At 40.5% G+C, this 21,520-nt stretch overlaps 1 protein-coding gene across 3 annotated transcripts in view; it reads right to left on the bottom strand.

Annotated features, from left to right (window-relative positions):
* Nucleotides 1–21,520, bottom strand: part of LOC100697873 (thyroid hormone receptor alpha) — a 115,913-nt gene that overhangs the window by 85,656 nt on the left and 8,737 nt on the right. For all 3 annotated transcript variants that reach the window (XR_269127.4, XM_025906706.1, XM_005468574.4), the window contains exon 2: nucleotides 10,017–10,105. The gene's annotated coding sequence lies outside the window, so the exon portion shown is untranslated. The remainder of the gene's footprint in view (nucleotides 1–10,016; nucleotides 10,106–21,520) is intronic.

Genomic DNA, 21,520 nt, shown 5'->3' with positions numbered 1-21,520 from the left:
CAGATGAAGATCATATCCCTTTCCATTCTCAGACGCCATTTTCTGTTCCGTTTATCTTTTTTAGAGCTGATGGCAAACAGGAACACTCAAAGGCATTACTCTGATTACAGAGTCAGTATAATGCACTGTATAATATAATGGAACACTGCAGTGAAAGCACTGCTGATACAGCTGCTGTCATTAATTCAGTGACTGATTAACTTGCTGTCACAGATAAGGCTCCCTGAGAAAAATCTTCAGTTAGGCAGCTTTACATAACATTACTGAGGTCTTTTTGATACTGAGCTACATTAGAGGGCGATATCTGAAACATCAAAGCAAATCAAATCTTCTACTTCCATCCAATGCATCTATGTCAATCTGTTCAATGACTTTTCTCAGCAAGCCCAGGGAACTGTTCATGAAACATGGCAGCTTCGCTGCCTCTTGTTATGTCCACACTCTCTCAGAAACGAGCAGTGAAGCGTCAGTGTTTTTGAGCAGCCAATGACCCACTTAGGATGTCTGACTTATTAGCTTCACTACTCTGTGTGTTGTCTTTTCCACCTATGAGTGTGTCTTTAACAACAGCACTGCAATATGTCTGGATTTAACGTGACAACTCAGCCAAGTTTGATACTGTCTGTGCATCTGTCCAATCACAGCTGGACAGATGTAATCAGGAAAAGCATCAACCTCCCCAAAGGTTGACCGCAGCCTGATGACAGATTCTTTCTCTGATAGCTTAAAGAAAAGAAAAAATAAGTTAAAAAAAAAAGAGATCCAAAAGCTAAAAGGGGGACAGTTATCATAACAGTGATATTTTCTTTTCTTTTGGGGTTGCGGGGCCTCGCCCTTAGATGGGAACAAGGCTTTTCTTGTGTTGCAGTTCACCCGTATCATCTGGGCTTTAAGCCAGTATCCAGAACTACCCCGCAGCACTTTATGGTTTTGTAAACAAGGCCTGGAACAGATGAGCAGGCATCGCTCAAAGACACTGGATACCCAGATCTGCTTCATTAATTCTTCATGCTGCCGAATGTTTTTTTTAAATGAGCTGGGGTGTTTGTTGTGTTGTCAAAGCATTCGGCGCCTCAGTCACGCCTCGTCCAAGTGCAGAAAAATATGGCACGATGAGTTTGATGAGCACAAACGTTGTGCATTTTAAGGGAAACTATGACACGTGACGACGTAAAGCGGTCAGTTTTTACTTATGGAAGCAAAGGAGCATGACATCTCACTGTGCTTTTATTTGTCTGCAAGGTAAATGTCAGTGTAGCGGCTTTTAAACAATAGCTGGCTATGCTTAGATGGTGCAAACAGACTAAGGTTACAGGCTCAGGAATAAGAAGGATAGACAAACATTTCTTTCAACTTTCATATATTTCTGCATGATATCAAGAAATGCAAACAATGTTTCGTCTTGTCAGCACTCATCAATGGGGTTTTTTTATCCTTTTTTTTTTTTTTTTTTTTTTTTTTAAAGAAAAGAGGACAGCCAGTGAATCGGATTAGTGAGGAAAAGTGGAAAGATGGTTGGTCCAGATGACATGATTTCAGAGGTATCGAGAGTGTAGGACAGAGGACAGTCGACTTTTTAAACACAATCTTGGGAGTGTGACAGGATGCCTGAGGAATGGAGAAGAATTATACTGGTAACAATTTTCAGGAACAAGAGTGATGTGCAGAGCTGCAGTAACTGCTGAAGTGTCACAGTTACAGTTACTGCAACTGGGATAAAGTTGATGAGCTGAGAATGAAGCCAAGTTAAGATAAAGCTAGCTTAAGAAGAGAGGTGATGATCAGTGATGGGCAGTATGGCTTCTTGCAGAAGTATGGAGAATGTCAGAAGGAGCTGCACTGTGTATTTGTGGATCAACAGAAAGCGTATGATAGGGTGCCAAGAGAGGAAGTGCATGATTGGCAGAGAAGTATGTGAAGGTGGAGCAGGACGGATACAGTGGTGAGGCGCGCAGTAGGAGTGACTGATGGATTCAAGGCGGTGGGATCACATCAGGGATCAGCTATGAGCCCCTTCTTACTTGTAGTGGTGATGGACAGGCTGACTGATGAGGTCAGGACTATGATAGTAGATCACATTGTGATTAGCAGTGAGAGTAGAAAGGAGGTGGAAAAGAGCCTGGAGAGGAGGGGGTATGATCTGGAGAGAAGAGGAATGAAAGTCAGTAGAAACAAGACGGATTACAGGAGTAAATAAGAGTGAGACAGGTGAAGCTGCAAGGAGTAGAGACAAAGTGGTTGGATGAGTTTGTACACCTAAGGACAACCATCTAAAGTAAGAGACGGTGCACTAGAGAGGACAGGAAGAGTGTGAGCGGTTTGGAGATGAGTGTCAGGGCTTTATTTCTGACTGAAAGACGGCAGCAGAGTGAATAAGAAGGTTTGCAAGATGGTGCTGAGACCTGCTGCGAGTTTGCTTTGGAGACGGCATTGCTGACATAAAGACAGCAGGTCCAGGTGGAGATGCTCAGATTTTCATTGGCAGTGAGAAGAATGGACAGAATTAAAAATGAGTACATCAGAGGAACCGCTCAGGTTGAGCAGTTTGGAGTTAAGGCTGAGATGGTTTGGACATGTGCAGGGGAGGGATGGTGGATATATCAGATATAGGATGTTGAATATGGAGCTGCCAGGCAGGAGGAGAAGAGGAGGACCTCAGAGGAGCTTCATGGATGTAGTGAAGGAGGAAATGCAGAGGAAAGATAGGGGACAGGGCGGAAGCAGATGATCTGTTGTGGCAACCCAAAAGAAGCTAAAAGAAGAAGAAATCAGGTAGGGCTAAATCCTTTTTCATGGCACAGTAAACACATTTTAAAATGTATTTCTTTAATTTCATAAATATTCTTAACAAACACATGATGTTATTATAACGCAAATGTAAAGTTGTATTCCATAAAAGAATCTTTTATTGAAATATATCATTATTTACAGCTATTAATGTCAGTACATGCTGAAACACAGTACCCTGATTAGCATGTGAATAAAACCTCCATGGGATAAAGTGTAATAGACTGTAATTGTATCTAATTAGTTATTGTGCTAATGCAATAGCTAGCCTTCCACCACTGCAGACATGCATGTTCTCTCATTTTCACAGCTCTGCGTTGGCTCTGGTGCTACTCAGTGCTTCTTTTAGAACAAACACAAAATAAACAAAATGACACTCGAACAAAAGTTTCACGCCTCAAGCTGCTATTCCACTTTCTTTTCACATTCATGGACTGTTTATGCTTATTAATATTTGAGACTCCCCAGATAACCCAAGAAAAAAGCAACTAGCCAGAGAAAACAAACAAGCTCATCTTTTTTAATTTGCTAATTGTTTCTCTGGGTTCATCTCAATCTCACACTGAGATTCCACTCGCTGACTAACAGCTGAGATGATTAATATTCATGAGGCAGCCCCGAAAAAATCACTGAGATGGACATATCAAGTGGCAATGCTGTCAATTTCACAAGCGGCAGACCCTTCTGATATTCTACGAGATCAACAGCTTGTCTCTTCCTGTTCGCGGGTCTCTGGTGACAGCAGATCATTTATATTAGAGCCACATGCGCTGCTCTGTTCTGGTGTTTGCCAGCTGTTTCCAATTTCACAAGCAACCAAGAAAATGGATCTGAATCATAGCAATCAAAGACGCGCCTGAAGCCGCAAAAGTCACTGCTGAGGATTTAGAATGTGGAGAAACGGAAAGGACTGTCAGCCTGAGTCAGATGGGCTTTCTGTCACGCAGCCATGTATCTAGCAATGATCGCAGTCGGTCGCTGCATCTCCAAATGCAAATAAAAATGACACCAAAGTTTCCATTGGTGTGATGAAAGATCCAAAATCCTTCCAAAAGATAAACGTCCGTCTACTCAGAAAAGCATAAAGTCTGATTCTTTTGTTTTATACAGGGGCTGTCAAACTCAGTTTAGCTGCAGGGGCCCGTACAGCCCAAGAGTGTCGGACCAGTAAGCCGCCATACAGCACTCACTCCTCCAAAAAGCCTTTTTTTTCCCCAGTGGTCCAAGTTCACTCCTTCACTGACCTGATTCTGGCCTCCGAGCTTGAGACCACTCCAACGCAGCAGCTGAACTGAGCTCCTGCACCAAGTGCCAGTATAAGATAAATAAGGATTATTTTGAACCATGACTCATGCAAAGCTACTCTAGTAGAGTCCAAGTGTAAAAAAAATGTACAGCTGGAAATGAGTACAATAGGTCTTTTTCCAGTGTTCATTAAGAATAGAGTCAAGAACTAAAATTCTTTTTCCTTCCTGGAATATAAACATTTTTGCTCTGTGAGGACCCCCACAGTGTCACCCTCCCTCCCCCACCACCACTCTAAAGCATGCTGGGAAAAACCAACAAGTTTCCCCTGAGGATATTCTGATGCACAGCTGGGGTACAGCCCTAATCACATCACACGCTGGAAACAGAGAAATGTGAATGAGGATATCACCCATGGGCAGAAGCTGTCTTCGGCGGCTCTGATCTCCTGTGTGATCAAGTGTGCAAATACGCGTTTTGTTTGAACAATTCTTTGTTGAGATTGTTTTTATTTTTTAAAACTGTTCGGGAAATAGGAGGGATTACTGAATAAACACACCAGCTCATGCAACTGAAATCCCCCAGGTAAAAAACGATTACAGGGATTCTGTTCAGCGGTTTCGCGCAGAATGCTGATGTACTCTGGAGCTGCCTGTGAATGACATTATAGTGAGAAACCCCCGAGATCTGTCAACAAAACAAACAGTCTTCCTGCAACTGTGGTGTGATGAACATAATTTTCTATTGATTCAGGCTCATGTAGGCACTTCAGACAAAAATATTGACAAAATGGCAAGTGCTATTGGTTTCCTGCTTCAGTGCTACTTATCACCCATACTTCTGGTAATCCCAAGTAGTTGAGTGCTTACTTGTTGGCGTTATTTCCTATTGGAGTCATTGTGGCCGCAACAAGGAGGTTTTTTTTCCCCCATTTTGGCAGCAAAGTGGATCAGATTTGGATAATGAGGTAAATAAGATGCACAGATAATAAAAACAAATCTCATATCTACTCTTCAGCCAATCAGCTGACGATGGGGGGGCATCATCACATGACTTTAGGATGAACTAAACTCATACACAGCACACAGTCTGCTAAACATATTAGGCTAAATGAAGTACATCAAACATGCTGAAATATACCAATTCTCACCAGTGTGGAAAAAAGAGTCTTATCATAATGAAGTCAATTTGCAATTTTACAGTATGTAGAATCTTCTCTAGCTTGTGCAGAAAGAACCCTGCTGATATTTGGCATTCATGAAAAAGCTTCAAAGGCATTAACAGCTTCCAGCGAGTGACTGTAAAGCTTCATCTAATTTATGTGCAATGTGAGAAAACCCAGATGGATTTTAATCAAATGAAAAGACCGTGTCTTCTTTGGTAAGGCTATACATGGCGGAAGGTGCAAATGAAAATGTAAATGAATTGCAACTAATTTCATGCAAAATAACAACAGGGAAACGATCACACAGTATAAACAAATGACACCATCAAGCTGATCTCCAGTTTTGCTTTACATTTCTTCAAGACAGATTTTTTTTGGTCAGACTCTAAAATAATTCAGCTTCTTTGTCATTTATACATTTGTCCAACAAATTCAAAGATAACCAGCTTTAACTCTTTCTCCCAGAAAGATAACATTTAACAGCCTCCCCTGTACCTGTTCTGACGCCTCAGTATTTGTCAGTAAAGCTGTGGTTTGATGGTCATTACTCATAGTTTCTGGATTTTTCCAAGGGTAGCTGCACAGGCAGAGACCAGCCTCACTAATTTCTTCTTTTTTAGTAAACAAAATGAGAAATGGAGCCACATTTACAAAGGCCCCATCAATGCAGTGCAGTAGATGTCTAACTGGACAAGCTTGTTACCTTGTCCAATTGGAGCCGGCCAAAGCTCCAGTATGTGCCGGCTAGTGGAACAATTTACTTACATCAATTTACAGGTGACAGTGTAACATACATATATTATATATATATATATACTGACCCCCCATAAAAAAACCCTATATAACTCTGCAGCAGCTGCACTTAACAGACAATGTCTGAATCAGTGTGGATCAACGAAAAGTATAGAAAGCCGAGACGGTCAGAGGACAGTTTAGGTTGTATGCAGGATGTACGCCCATTAGCAGGCTATTACAGGTAGAGGCTGGGCAGCATGGGTGAAGACAAAGAATCTGAAGAAGCTGAAAAAAGGACCACCTGACAAGCTCCCTGACATACTCTGAGTAATGTGGGGGTTTTATTAATGTAAAAAAAAAAAAAAAAAAAAAAAAAAAAAAGCTCTTGCAAAGAACACTTAGGCTACGTTCACACTGCAGGTCTTAATGCTCAATTCCGATTTTTCGATCAATTCCGATTTTTTTGTCTGCTTGTTCACACTACAAATAAAATGCGACAGCAAACGCGCTCTAGTGTGAACGCTCAAAGCGGCCCGCATGCACAAAAGAAGATGTCACACACAACGCGCTCTGTTTAGACCCAGAGCAAACAATATTGTTTGACTGATTGCCCTTAATATAAAGACTTCGGACTTTACATTTCCCAATTTTTGCTTTAAGTTATTTTGTTATTTACATAATAATGTAGATAGCCTAATAATTATCCTTATTGCTGTTTTAGAGAGGAGCGGTGCTTCAAAGGATAGTTGCAGATTTCTGTCAGAATCTGCAGATTATACAGTACAAATAAAATGTTCACGTTTCTCCAACATTGTCTTCCCAGCAGTTTCACTAACATCTACACTGGATGGCCAGGAAGCGTTCGCGATGTCTTCTCGCGCTTCTCCGGCGCTGATAATTGGCGTCTGTCTTGTGTCAGTGACGTAAAAGACGGATTTAATGCGACATGACCGTTCAAACAGCAGTCGCTTTCTAAAACATCAGATATGTATCGGATTCAGTACCACATACGAAAGTGACCCAGATCAGTTGAAAATATCGGATTTGTGCCGTTCACACTGTCATACCATGATCGGATATGGGTCGCATAGGGTCAAAAAAGTCGGATTTGATGCGCTTTCGCCTGCAGTGTGAACGTAGCCTTTGTGTGGAAATGAATGAACTCTTTGACATCCAGGTAGTTACCATGACCATTAGAGAGTGCAGCTGTCTGTATACGTGGTAACCTTCAAAGGTTTTTGAAACATGTGCCTGAGAGTGAAGTAGGCCATGCTTTTATTTCTCCACACTTGGTAAAATACAAAAGAATGTAATTATAAATCTGCAGTAGTGCATCTTCTTTGATATAGGCTGAAGCATTTCTGCCACTGGGTCAGGGTCTGAGTTCGCACATTTATGTAGTCCTCAGAACCAAAATATGCAACACTAAAGGACACTGTAAGTTCAGAGGAGAATAAATCTTACAGTCTGTATTTATAGATGACAAATTTGAAACTACCATCTGTCAGCATCATAAACAGTGTAGAACTAATTGTACTGTGTTTCTTTAGTATAGGTTTCCTAAATATAGACCAACTTGTTATTGATCTAGCTTTGTGAGTAAGGTCCGACTGATATCCGATTCAAATGTCCCCAGAAATAATATTTTTGCTGTTGTGTTACAAAAGAAGAAGACGGTTTCCCTTAACTAATCAACAAGAAAGGTCCATCTATCCTGTACCTTTGGTTTAATTTAGCTCAGGGTGCAAAACACTGTCACAGCTTTAAAATTCATTTATCAAAAGTGGCACAGTGGTGAACCAGCAACAGGGTCATGGGTGGCCAAGGCTCACTAATGCACATGGGGAGCGAAGACTGGCCTCTGTGGTCCAATCCAACAGACGAGCTAGGCTTCAGACTACACAGCACATCAGAGTTAACTGCGTATGGGGTTGTGTAGCCATAGACCAGTCAGGGTGTCCATGCTGACTCCTGCTCCCCACTAAGGGCACCAAAAATGGGCACATGAGCATCACAAGTGGATTATGGAGCAATGGGAGAAGACGGCCTTGTCTGATTCTAACTGCTTACTTGTGGAACACCTGGCACCAGGACACAATATGGGAAGAAGGCAGGACAGCAGAGATAATGTGATGTTTTAAGTAATTATCTGCCTGGAAATCTATGTGGATGTTACTTTGACATGTCCCAACTACCTAAGCATTGTTACAGACCACGTACATCCTCACAAGAATTAAAGGATCTCTTGCTAAAATCCTGGTACCAGATACCACAGGACACCTTCAGGGATCTAGTAGAGTCCAGCAGCCAGAGCTGGTTTGGCAGCGAAAGGGGGACCGACACGACATTAGGCAGGTGGTCATAATTTCATTGAGGCCTATTCTGTTCTGTGCTGGGGGCTTTGCTCACCCTGTATGTCAACTAGGGCTTTGCTTGACATTTATAAATTCAGACCCATACTTGACTGTGGCGTTTCCCTGTTCAGGGAAGAGTTCCAATAATCCCACATCTGCATGACCACAGTCCAGCAGTTTCTGCATAAAGCATGAGCCACACAGCTGGGTTGCTGTTAGTGGTGAGTGAGCGTTTTCAAGGCAAACCCTAATTACATTTGACTCCTGAATAATGCTGGCACATCAGTTGGATGAGATTTTGGTTGCCTGTGAGGAAATTATGATAATGGGAAGACAGGAAGGGCTGAACGTGTGTTGTAAATTTGCATCGTTGGGGACTCAGTGGTGTGAAAATGATTTGAGGCTACGTGAGAACTAAAATTAAAAATCACATCAATTACACAGTATGTCAGATCACAATATGTCCTGTTGTGGGGAATCACATCAGAGAACATCTGGCTGAGTGTTGCTGCTGCACTGCTCTCTGTGCTCTGCCTTCCCCACAGTCACTCAGCAGAGCTAACGAGGAAGTACAAGAGCAGGTGAAACAGCACACCCACAAGAAAGATGAGGAATCCATGCTGTGGAGACTCTTATAGTTTGATTACCTTCAACCTTAATATTATTGTATGAGTTCTTTTGCACTGCAAAACACCTATCCTCCTATCACAATTACGGTCTCTGTGTTAATATACAGATTAGAGAGTTTATTCTTGTTTAGCAGACATTCACTTTTTAAAGAAAACCTATTCTGCTTATTTGCTGTTATATATTTTTATTGTTGGACTCTAACAACAGAAATATCAGAATGAAAATCAGAGTAAGAAAGTTCGAGTCTTTTATCATTTTTTTTTTTTACATTTTGTCTGCATTTTATTTAAAATGAACTGGAAACTTTACATTTATATCAGAATAATTGACTTTAAAATGCAAAAAATATTTTAGGAGATGTTTTGACTTCTCATAATGTGAAAGAAAGTTGAGTGTAATTTAATCTTTAGGAATAACACAGGCCAGACAAAGCTACAGTGTATGCAGACAAGCTGATGTAACAAATATAACAAAGACTCATCTTAATTCTGATTCCTCTTTTTTCTTGGTTTGATTTTGCTTTGTATGTTGACACTACAACACGAGCATGCTCATTATTGCAGAAAAGGAAAACACTAAAAAGGTGAAGCGGTTCACAAAAAAACACATCTCACAACCTAATTAAAAAGTTCTCTCTGAGACCTTTCAATGGCAAAAACTTTTCTCAGCTGTAGTCTGAATGTGCTCAGCCCTCTGCCCTGAAGGCGTCACACACTGAGTTCACTTCCAGTTTCTGCTGGAAATCACCAATCATACCAGCAGACTGTGTCACAGTTATACAGAGGCGACATAAAAAGAGTTGCTGACAATTATGTGTTTTATTTAAACGTTCTTTAATCTGCTTTTCCTTAGTTTTATGCAATCTAATGTGATTTCACTCCTGAGCCTGGGCCCTGCAGCATGCATAGTAGGAATCACTTTAACATCCAGGTGCATGGTTTCAGAACATCTTTAATATTATAAAGAAACCACTTCAACAAAATTACAGAATAGCACTGTGTTGGTGCAATTACTGGCACACAAAGTATGAGTAATTTCAACCATCAGCATGAATTTGAGCGAACGGTTTAGCTATGAAGACGAAATAACAGACAACCCACCTGCTGCTATGAAGATGGAGGCCGGCTTTCTTCACCAACATATTTACTGGAAAACATCATGTGGCAAAGCGTCTTCCTTCACAGAAAATCTGGGGGAAAAAAAGAAGAAAAAAATGCAAAATGCATTTAACAGAAATATTTCATGATGATTATTTTCCATTAACAAATATTATACAATACCAATTTTTATGCTTCCATTCATATAGGACCGAATCCCAATGACAGTCACCTCCAAGGTGCTTTATACTGTGAGGTAAAGACCCTACAATAACACAGAGAAGAGGCCAAAATTCCCACTGTCGCCAAGTAAGCACTTGGTGACAGTGGGAAGGAAAAACTCCCTTTTAACAGGAAGAAACCTCCAGCAGAACCAGGCTCAGGGAGGGGCGGGGCCATCTGCTGCGACCAGTTACGGTTGAGGGGAGGGAGGCAGGACAAAAGACACACTGAGGAAGAGAGCCATAGGTTATTAATAATTAATGATCAAATGCAGAGTGGTGTATAAACACCACCGACACCCCACAATATGATATTCTTGTAATTTTTAGGCTGAATATGCAGAGTATTGCAACAACATATATTGCAATTTATCACCAGTTTTCTTTTAAAGCAAAATCCCAAGGGAGGATTTAGGGTCACCTGATCCAACCCTAACTATAAGCTTTATTAAAAAAAGGAATGTTTTACGCCTAATCTTAAAAGTAGTGAGGGTGTCTGACTTCTGAATCCAAACTGGGAGCTGTGAAGGCCTAAAAAGCTGAAAACTGAAGCTGCCCATTCTACTTCTAAATACTCTAAATACAAGTAAGCCGACAGTATGAGAGCAAAGTGCTCTATTGAGGTGAGTTGATACAGAAACATGAGGTCTTTAACATATGAGATGGGACCCGATTATTCAACACTTTGTATGTGAGGAGAAGGATTTCAAATTTGCATCTGGATAGATGGTTTAAAAAAAAAAAAAAAAAAAAAAAGAGGTTCAGCAACACCACTCGTCATATTTTTAATTTGGGAGAAACAGGAAGATGTCATTTTGCCTTTCAAAATAACAGAGTGAATTTTCACTTTGTCAGTTTCAAATGGCTAAAGTCTTTATTAGCTGACTAGCTGAATGCCATTTGTCTGAATGCACTTGTGTCTGATGTGATTATCTATGTCTGGGTCCAGCGGCTCCTTCACTCTGTTCCACAGGCTAAAATGTTTTTAATAGCCAATATTAAATCTTTATTCGAACATAATGCAACTATAATATTAGAAGGCTACTTGGCAACTATGATAACATTTCATGTGCTTGTCAAAAACATATATTTTTAACATTTTAGATAAATGATCAACCACTGCGTTACTGTTTCAAAATGACGCTACTGGCAGTGACTACTAAATTTCTGGTATTGTGACGTCCCTCCTTGCAAGCGTGTATTCTTAGTGTTTAAGGGGGCCACGTCCCCCCAGGTTTCCAAAATAGTGGTTTCAATCTCCTTAATCTTCCGTTCATTGGTTGCTGCATATCCCAACTGCAAAAGTAACTAGTTTGGCCAGCTTAGTCTTCTTTGTTCCAGTATTTCCAGATGGCTTGCTTGTCATTTCTGAGGCTAGCAGGAGAAGTTCTAATATCGTGAAGTTCTAATATTCTTTGCATGTTTTTTGGGTAAATTACCTCCCATAAAATGCACAAAAATGATCAATAATAAGAGGAGCACATACAGGGATGTCCCCTCTGCTGGCATTGACACTAAAATCTCCAAAATTTCAGGAGTAGTTAGTCGTTATAAGAAGTGTTTGTGAACTACAAATCAAGAATGTGGGATACTGTTCGTCCGTGATTTGGAGAGCCCAGCATGTGCTCCCGACGCAGGAGAAACGAATTCTGTCGGGGAGACCTACCTTGGCATGACAGCTGTTGTGCAGGTGAAGCCAAAGGCAAGATACGCTTCATCACATGTTCTAGTCTTTGGCTTGGAAGGAAGTGGGTTTGGAAGCATATCTGGTGATGCTTCAACCTCTGCTTTGCGTTTGTGTGGGAGCCCCGTCAAAAAAAACTGTCCATTATGCTAGCAGTGTCCAAGCACTCTATTTTTTTTTTTTTTTATTCATGCCGCGCCCACCATGCAATGGCTCTTTGGGAACCACTGTGTTAATGAATTAGAATAATTGAAAACAGACAGGAAATCTGAATAAACCTGCATACTTCCAACCTCATTTCTCTATGTAAGGAAACACATTTACGTTGAGGTGAAGTGGCAAAAGCAGTAATTATGTTGCAAGTTAAGTTGTTCTTAATAACAACTTAGCATGTCCAGCGTTCCCAATCAGCAAAGACAAAAGCTACCATAAGGCAGGAAGAAGACGCCAAAATGCACCAAACATCAGACAGATGAGTCCATCCACAACACGAGGACAGTCAGTGATATTTTGCAGCATGGTTTGAATCACTTGCATAGAAGAAATCCTGATCTTTCAAGAGTTCAAATATTTGGTGTCTGGGACCCCGTAAACCCATGCTCAGTAGAAAACATCGTGAGTCTTTTCAAAGATTAGTTTAAAGTTGTGCTACACTTGCATAGAGATATAAAAACCTTATTATTAGCCTACAGTATTGTGTTTAATACTATTACACTATATACTAATACTAATTACAACACACAGTCAGGCTTAAAATACTTTCAGTTTGATGTTTTCTTATGTGTTCTGGAAATAGAAATCATGTGAAACTGAGCAGTTTGATTATAATTTGGATTTTTTTTAATCACTGAATTGACCAGAAAGCACTGCTTTAATTATGTTTCACTAAATTTCTGCAAGTCTGGAGAACATATAGGTCACCACTGTCTATGTGTGTACACGATTAATTAAGCTTATTTTGTTTAAATTCTCTTTTAAAAAGGAGAAAAAAGGGAGGAAAAATCCATGGATCTTCTGGAAGTTAAGGCTCTTTATTACAGGTTGTGCCTCAAGTCAGATCACATGGCTCTGATATCAGGGAGCATTACCAGCCACCTTAACACTTTTCTCCTCAGTCTTCCTTTTGAATAGCTGCTGCCGGCGTCGACCCAAAGCGGAAAAACACACTGAATCTACAAACTGGTGAACTGGTAGCAGCTCATTATATTGCATAGGTGAGAAGTCGTGCAAAGCTGCTGGCCTATGGTGATTCCTGAACTATAAAGACAGCACTGTCAGGCTGAGGTTCCACAGCAAAACTGTTAAAATACTACAACACACTCCTGTTAGTGTATAAGAAATGGAGTTAGAAGTTCAGGAAGAATTGCAACGAGTTGTAAGAACTGGTGGACAGATGGGCCTACAGGGCCTCTATGAATGATCTTTGAATAGAGATAAGATAAGATAAGATGGCCTTTATTAGTCCCACAGAGCTGAAATAATTAGTGACCCTAAAATATCCAACAGTGTTGCTACGGTGCAGCCGATAACATTCACTAAATCCAGCAGAGTACAGCAGTTCTTTGAGTTGGGGCTGGGGAGCTACCCCAAATCCTTCCAGCACCGTGGATCCACGTGCGGAGCATGATCTTTCCTGCACTTATTCCCATCTCCTCCCATTTTGATCTCCCAGCTGTGCAGTCAGTTTCTCTCTCTCTCTTTGTGTCTCTGATCTTGAAAACAGCAAGCTGCCTGAAAAATATTCTTTCAAGACTCACAGTGTGAACTTTACTGTATAGGACTGCTCAAATCCTCAGAGGGAGGAGCAAAGGCCTCTGGCTCACTGCAGAGGTTCATTCAGAGCAGAGAGTCTTGTCCTGTTAATCTAATCCCTGGGCAACTTCCCGTTGTGGCCACTCCTGATGCCAGTCTTGGTTCCAGAGAGTGAATGTGGGCATGTGTGTGTGGCTTACTACATGCACGTGCATCTACTCACTGACAATGTTTAAGTAACTGTGTCAGCGAGAACTTCCCTTGGGGAGACAAAAGCCTGTTATAAAATCTCTCTCATCTCACTCAAATTTTGGTTTTCCTCCTCTGCCCTGAAACAATACAAAGCCCTTGAGAGCTGCAGCAACTGTGCTGCAACAGCTCCAAGGATGGAGGGAGAAGACTGAACACAGCAACAGGCCAACCAGTGCAGTTCAAAGGAAAACAGAACCGCACTGGTGATCGGGGCTGTCACATGACAACTGATGAAATGAACGACCGACATAAATGTCCCCGTTTGACCAATCACTGTGTAACAGCAAATGTGGAAACACATGGATGAGATGCATGATTTCCCTGAGGTTTGAGCTGATTAAAGTGAGCAAAATAATAGCTGTGGCACAAAGACAGACAAACATTTGTCAAGTTCAGCTCCTTTGTGCCCATTGCTGTTGAAAGATTCTCCCAGGTGTCAAATAATGCAACATCAGGCAAGAGTATCAATAACTAACAATAAGTCCCTTTTCTTTAGTTTTTTGTTAAACAACCCAGCTTCACACTACTAACACCAAGTTTCATTCATTTATGTGCTTAATCACAATAGGTAAAAATATACAGGGCTTACATTATTTGAACAAAGTTGGGCTGTGCTCACATTTTAACACCAGTGGTATTCAACTCACACTGAATAGCACTGCTATAGGAACTCCAGTTAGAGAGAATTTCCTCAAACAAAGGTCCAGACTGACATGCATTTCATTTCAGTGCAGTATATTTTGTATCAGTGTCTGTATACAGTCAACAACTGGTTTTCAAGTACAAACAATAAAGTACAGTTCAACAGTGGGTGTTTGTAGCTCAGGAGGTAGAGCAGGCCATCTACTGATCGGAAGGTTGGTGGTTCAATCCCTGGCTCCCCCTAGTCTGCGTGCCAAATATCCTTGGGCAAGATGTTAACCCTAGGTTGCACTTTGATGCATCCATCAGTGTGTGAATGTTAGTTAATAAGCACTTAAAATCATAGAAGAAAGTACTTATGTGAATGTGGCATGTTAAACAGAAGCTGCTTTAACAGAAAAATATGATTCCAAAAAAGCTGTGGAAAAGTACCAATAATCACCTGAGTCTGTGGGTGAACAACCATAAAAGAGAACATTACAGCTATTTTTGTCAAAAGTGCGCTCACACTAACTAGTGCTTACAGTTCTTATATCATAGGACAAAACTGAAGACTTCAAATCATCCATCCATCCATTCGCTTCCCCTTATCCTTTTCAGGGTCACGTGGGGCGCTTGAGCCAATCCCAGCTATCATAGGGCGAGAGGCAGGGTACACCCTGGACAGGTCGCCAGTCTGTTGTGAGGCTAACACATAGACAGAGACAACCAGTTTCGCTCAGATTCACTCCTGCATTCACACCTATGGACAATTTAGTGTTTCCACTTAATCTATCACCACTAAGTGCATGTCTTGGGAGGAAGCTGGAGTACCCGGGGAGAACATGCAAACTCCACACAGAAAGACCCTGCCCTGTTGGTGGAATTGAACTCAGAACCTTCTTGCTGTGAGGCAACAGTGCTAACCACCACTTCAAACTTGACTTCAAATCAATTAAAAATAAAATAACAACAACAATAATAATAACAATAATAATAATAATAATAATAATAATAATAATAATAATAATAATAATGAAGGGTCATATGTCATCCCCTGGAATGGTTCTGAGTGAACAGGTGAGGCATCTTAAAAATTATCGGTTTCCTTTGTTGCCTTCTTAATGCATTTAAAGTCCAAGCAGAGCTGGACCAAACATCTCTACACTTTGTAAGGCCTCTTTGACCAAAAAGCAGAGCAATGCCATGTTGCAGTCCGCAATTAGCAACCTCAACTCAGCCAAGATGGCTTGGGCGGAGCTGAACCACAGGGTTTAAGAAAAGCACTCATCGAGAGCTCAGACTAAATGGGAACTGTTGGGAAAGAATGCTAAGGTAATGACCTCTTAAATTTATTATCCTGGGAGAACCCGGTGTTCAAACTTTGGACTCTAGATGCACCAGTCAATCAGCCAGGATTTAAGATTAGCAGATTTATCAGTGTTAATGTACAAGCTGGTAAATAAGCAACAACAGCTGCAGTAAAAAATGCCAAACTAGGATTGATGAAGTTTAGAAAAATGTTTCCCCACACAGATTTTTACTTGGGCTGCTGCCCAGGTATGATAATGGCTGCCAAAGTTTATTTGGCAACCCATTTTTTTTCCTTTATCCTTCAGAACAAAGCCATCTGCAGTATGTTAGTGTTTCCCTTCAACAGGTTTGTATGAGAAAGTTAAGCTGGAGGTTTATATGGTTTCTTATATGAGGGATTAACATTCTGCAGGAGGGAAAAGGCACTGAAACTACTATAAAACTATTAGTCGTCTGACCGTGTCTGGGCGTGTTACACTCCTTTCTGTGAGTGACAAAAAACACAAATGTGAGCTTTTGTAATACATGTGAATGCTGCTCCATTACAGCAAGGAACATAATCACGATTATTCGGCTCTATATTGTCATTTCGGTTGTTTTAAATAATTACTTATTTACATAAACATCACAGAGTAAAAATTAATTAATTAATTTTAAAAAGACAGAGAGAGATGAGAGTGGTCACGGGGGGTTAAGCCCTGCTTAGGGGGTGATTTGGAAAGACCTTGAAATTAAAATTTGAAAATTGAAATGTGAAATATTTATTTTGGTCAAAAACAACAACAACAGATTATCATTTTACATAAAAGTACTCAATCAAACAATAACCGAAAAAGGAATAGGCTGAAGCCTTGTGGCTTATAATTATCCTATCCTTTACCCCCATAGGAATAATCAAATCCTCTTGATGGTTCTTGTTGATCCAAGTTCTTGTTTTTTAATCATTCCAGCTGAACTAAACCACGACTGACAACTTTTGGGGTTGAGAAAAAGCACTCTGCTGTAAAGAAATGGAAGCATTTCATTTATTGACAATAAAATGTACAAACACCTTTGTAGTTAAAACGAACTCCAAAGAATGATTGCATAGGTGAAATCTGACTTTATCAGCCAGCTGTATCTGCATGTACGTTTAGACTGAGGACAACTGAAACATTCGTGATCTCTAAATAAAAGCCCATGAATGCTTGTAGAGGTCCCAGAAAAAGTACACTAAGAATCAGAGCTGCTAATAACTTACTACGTCTGCCAAGGAGGTTATGTTTTTGGTACGTGTAAGTCATTCTGATCAACGTTGTACGGGTGTGGAGTGGGTCATGTTAACAATTTGCCTTACACCCACCAAGCTCTTCAGGATCAACTTATTTATTGATCAAATATTGACAAAAAGTCTTAGAACTTGGAAAATGTGATTCTTACAAGAGTGGTGTGTATCATAAACATACAGAACGCACTGTATAAAGATCTAAAATATGTCACCTTTGACCTCTGACCTCTCCTTCAAGGTCAATACACTGACCTGAAGGTTAAAGTCACCATAATGCTATATGGAGCTATTTAAAACTGTTTCTTTTTGCCATTGTTTGCACTAAAATGTCGACATAGAGAGTTCCTAGAGAAGACAGGCTAGTTTACCCAGGCTGAATTAGAGCTGGGCGATATATCGAGTTTTTTAAAAATATCGATATATTTTTATACGAGATATAAGATGTGACAATATCGTTTATATCGATATAGTATATGTTACGTTATAATTATACTTGTGGAGCCCCAAGTTTGCCTCTCTTTCGTCGCCTCTCTCCTTCACTGAACACAACTCCCCCTCCTCCCCCATCGCTTCACCTGCAGGCAGCGACAAGATGGACACGGCAAATCTCCGTTAACGAGTTAACGCGCATCGCCCCGTGCATGGGGCTGGACGGCGTCAACGTGTTAACGTGTTAACAAGCTAACCGCGCTAACGCCATGCACCCCACAAGGGCTGCACGGCCTAAGATCCTTTCATTTTCTCAAAAGTTGACTGCGCGCCTTATGTATGAATTCTGGTTGTGCTTGATGACCCCGAACCGATTTTATGTGATACACGGCGCTCAGCAATACGTCAATAAATGTTTTAGTTTGACTTTGGTAAGCTACGGAGCTGCACCGCTTGATGGATTGTCGGAGCATTACGGCTACCGTAGTCTGGAGCCTCGCGGAGTGACACGTACTGTGCTTCAACGTAATATTACCGTATTGTGTGTGTATAAGGACCATAAATGGCACCTGTTCAGAGACATGGTTACGAAGCGGATTTCAAACTCCAGGCTGTCAGTCACGCAGTAGAAGTTGGGAACAGAGCAGCTGTGAAATCTGTCTTTGTTATTATGCTCAGTGTCTGTTAGTTTACATTTTGACTGCACAATTGTGAGCTCTTTGTTATGCACAAAAACAACATTGTTTTCTTTTATTTATGGAGCATTATTATTTAATAAATACTCATAATTTATTTTTGAGTAATTTTTTCATGTACATCTACGCTGTATGTTAATAAAAGTGCCTGTGTGACATCTGGGACACAGCTTTAAATAAGAACTCTCTTTTTGTTCTTACTTTATGGCTTTAAAAAAATATCGAGATATATATCGTATATCGCCATCCAGCTAAAAGAATATCGAGATATGAATTTTGGGTCATATCGCCCAGTCCTAGGTTGAATTACAATTGCAGAGGGCAAAACTGGCTCAAGTTGTCACTTTTCTTAACATTTTCTTGCCTGAAACACATCAGCCTTGACTTTGTCCACCTAAATACTACTTGCAGTGAAATTCTAAATGTACATCTAAAAGCACTTCAACAACATTCCTGTGGTCCATGTTGACACTTAACCCCACCCCTCCAACGCACACGCTTGTCTACATCTGTGTGATGCGAGCGTGCAGAGGGACCTCAGAGGACTGGGGCAACGGCTGCCTCCACACATTATGTAACCAAGGTCGGACAAACACACTCAGCAACCCTCACGCTGAGACTGGATCAGTGGGTGAAGGGTGGACAGGCGATGGAGGGGATGCCACTTCCGCCTCCATCCCATTCTTGCTACACATTAACCCCGAACCTCAGAAAAAGGACGCAGGCCTTGCAGCAGAGGAGGGAGAATGAGGATATCACAAAGAGGTCACCTGTAGCTGCTGGCAGGGATTAAAGCTTTGTACGTGTACGCTGGCTTAAACTTACATGGCCTTTCTTTGCTTTGTAATTCATTCCTTCCATCCACTCATTCATTGTAATTCCCTTACAGGGACTAAGAACAGCAATATTCCTTAAAGAAAAAAACACAACTCTTTGTAAAAAGAAAGCCTCTGAGTTGCTTTGTACACAGAAAAAAATATATGAAAAGCACCCTGGAAAGGATTTATTAAGCTCTGGCACTGAGGTGCAACCAAAGCTGAGGGGAAACTCCTGAAGACAAATACATTTTCAAACGGCTGAATCTGAATGTATTAATTGCTGAATTTAAGTTAAAAATTTTGAATGAAATGAAAAATACAGAAGTTTTCGCCTGAAAAAAAAAAGTGCTGAACTGCTAAAAGCTGACATCCACACAGAAGAAGTTGGAAAATAGCTGAAAAAGTTTTAAATGTAAATTAGAAAAACCTAAGAAATGAGAAAAGAAAATTTAGAGTCAGAAAACATCTGAATTAATATTAAAAGTTCATATTCTTTAAATCACTGAATGACTAAAATGTGATCCCTCCACTTGGATCCACACAGTTTAAAAAGTTTAAATGTCTGAGCTTTGAAAGACACGGTGTTGGAAAGAGAAGAACAATGGCTACGTTTTGAGGGTAAAATGATGGCTGTAGAGCAAACACTGTGGACACAGCAGCAGTTGAAAGAGAAGTGTTTAAGATGAATATTGGCAGAGTGAGAGACAGAGCTCATTAGGCAGGCAGGTGTGAGCCTGGTTGCTATAGTGACTGCACCCAATGGCTCCATACACACGCACACAGACATGCGCCTCACTTTTGCTGCTTAAAATGAACAGAAAAGTCAGCCCGAAACAAATCGCTCCCAAATGAAAAGTACAAGTCGTATTGACAAAATTCTTTCACCGTGAGCGGCAGCAATGTCTAGTCTACTGAATTCTCAATTTTCATGCCTGTGGAGTTTATTATATGGATGTGGTGACAGTGTAAAGACAGCCTGTACTTCTGATTTTCAGACAAACCTTCTGAGCCATTTTAACATTGGAGTCTATGGAAGAGTTGGAGGGAGGAGGCTGTGCATTGGTGACATTTATGAAAGAACCATAACACCTATTACAATAATAAACACATTGGATGAAAGAGGACAGCGATGGCTACGTTTTGAGGGTAAAATGATGGCTGTAGAGCGAACATTGTGGACACAGCAGCAGTTTTAAGAAAAGATTTTAAGATTAATTCCCCCCCTCCTCTCACTCTAGCAGTTGAGCTGTCTCACTCTAGCCCCAACATTCCGTCCCATACACACCCATTATAAACTCTGAAACGGATGAAAAACATCATGAAACTTAAACTGGAACTGAAGAAAAAGTATAATAGATATTGAAAAGATAAATACAAGTTGAATAGTTGAACGTCTTGGCTTCGTTTTAAAGTTTGAATGGTGGCTCTATGTCAACGTATGTGGAAGTAGATACAGTTGAAAGAGGAGTAAGTTGAAGGAGAATTTGAAGGATCTCCCCATTGAAATACATGGGAAATTTTTGTTGAAAAAAAGTTGAATAAATTTAAAAATATAAATGTTAAAAATGAGAAAAATACAAGCACACATGTCCAAAAGAAGAGGAATCTAATGGTGTTTGAATGGTTTTTCCTAAGTTGAACGGTTTTGAAGGAGATAGAGTCCAAAAAACGTACGGAAAAATAATAATAAAGATTCGAAGAACAATACTGTTCTTTTCAAGCATTCACACTAATAAAGATTTAAAGAACAATACTGTGGATGCTTAATCAGCATTCAGACTAAAAAAGAATCCTCATTCATATATGTCATGTGACAGCCTAATTCCTATGACATCATTACTATGATGGTTCTTTCAGATCAAAGGCACATATATGCCTTTGATCCAAAAGGCTTAAATAGGGGTGCAATCCTAAACTTTTAGTCCGTTTATTTGCAGCACTCGTGTTGACAGCATTCAAGCATACACCTTAGAAACATTTTGAAACAGTTGGCTCTTTTACACAGTCATTTTATCAAGACTTCAACATGTCTGAAAGAAAACACAGCAAAAAACCACAAGCTTACGCTGGCTGTCCTCTCGAGGTTGCACAGCCAAATTCCCCAAATGACGTTTTACCCGTCCGAAGGGCATCCGCTGAAAGTAGGCAGGTAAACCAAAATCTAGAGGACAGGATTAAACAAATCCAAGCAGAAAAGATTCAACTTGAAGAGCAGTGCAGACAAATGGAGACCCAAAATAAACAGCTGGAAGAAAGGCACAATGGATTTGTCAAGAACCAACAAGTCTTGCAAGTAAAGCTTAATGAAGCACTGCACAGAAATGCAGAAATGGTTCATGAGAATAAACAACTGGACACTAAATACAGAGAACTGGAGGCCCGAAATAAAGACTTGGAAGAAAGGCACAAGGAAATGCTCATGAACCAACAGAAGCAGCCCAACGTGGACATCAT

Source organism: Oreochromis niloticus, linkage group LG4, assembly GCF_001858045.2.
Source record: "Oreochromis niloticus isolate F11D_XX linkage group LG4, O_niloticus_UMD_NMBU, whole genome shotgun sequence".
Lineage (NCBI taxonomy): Eukaryota > Metazoa > Chordata > Actinopteri > Cichliformes > Cichlidae > Oreochromis > Oreochromis niloticus.
The sequence above is the reverse complement of the archived record's forward strand: the minus strand, read 5'-3'. Positions and strand labels throughout refer to the sequence as shown.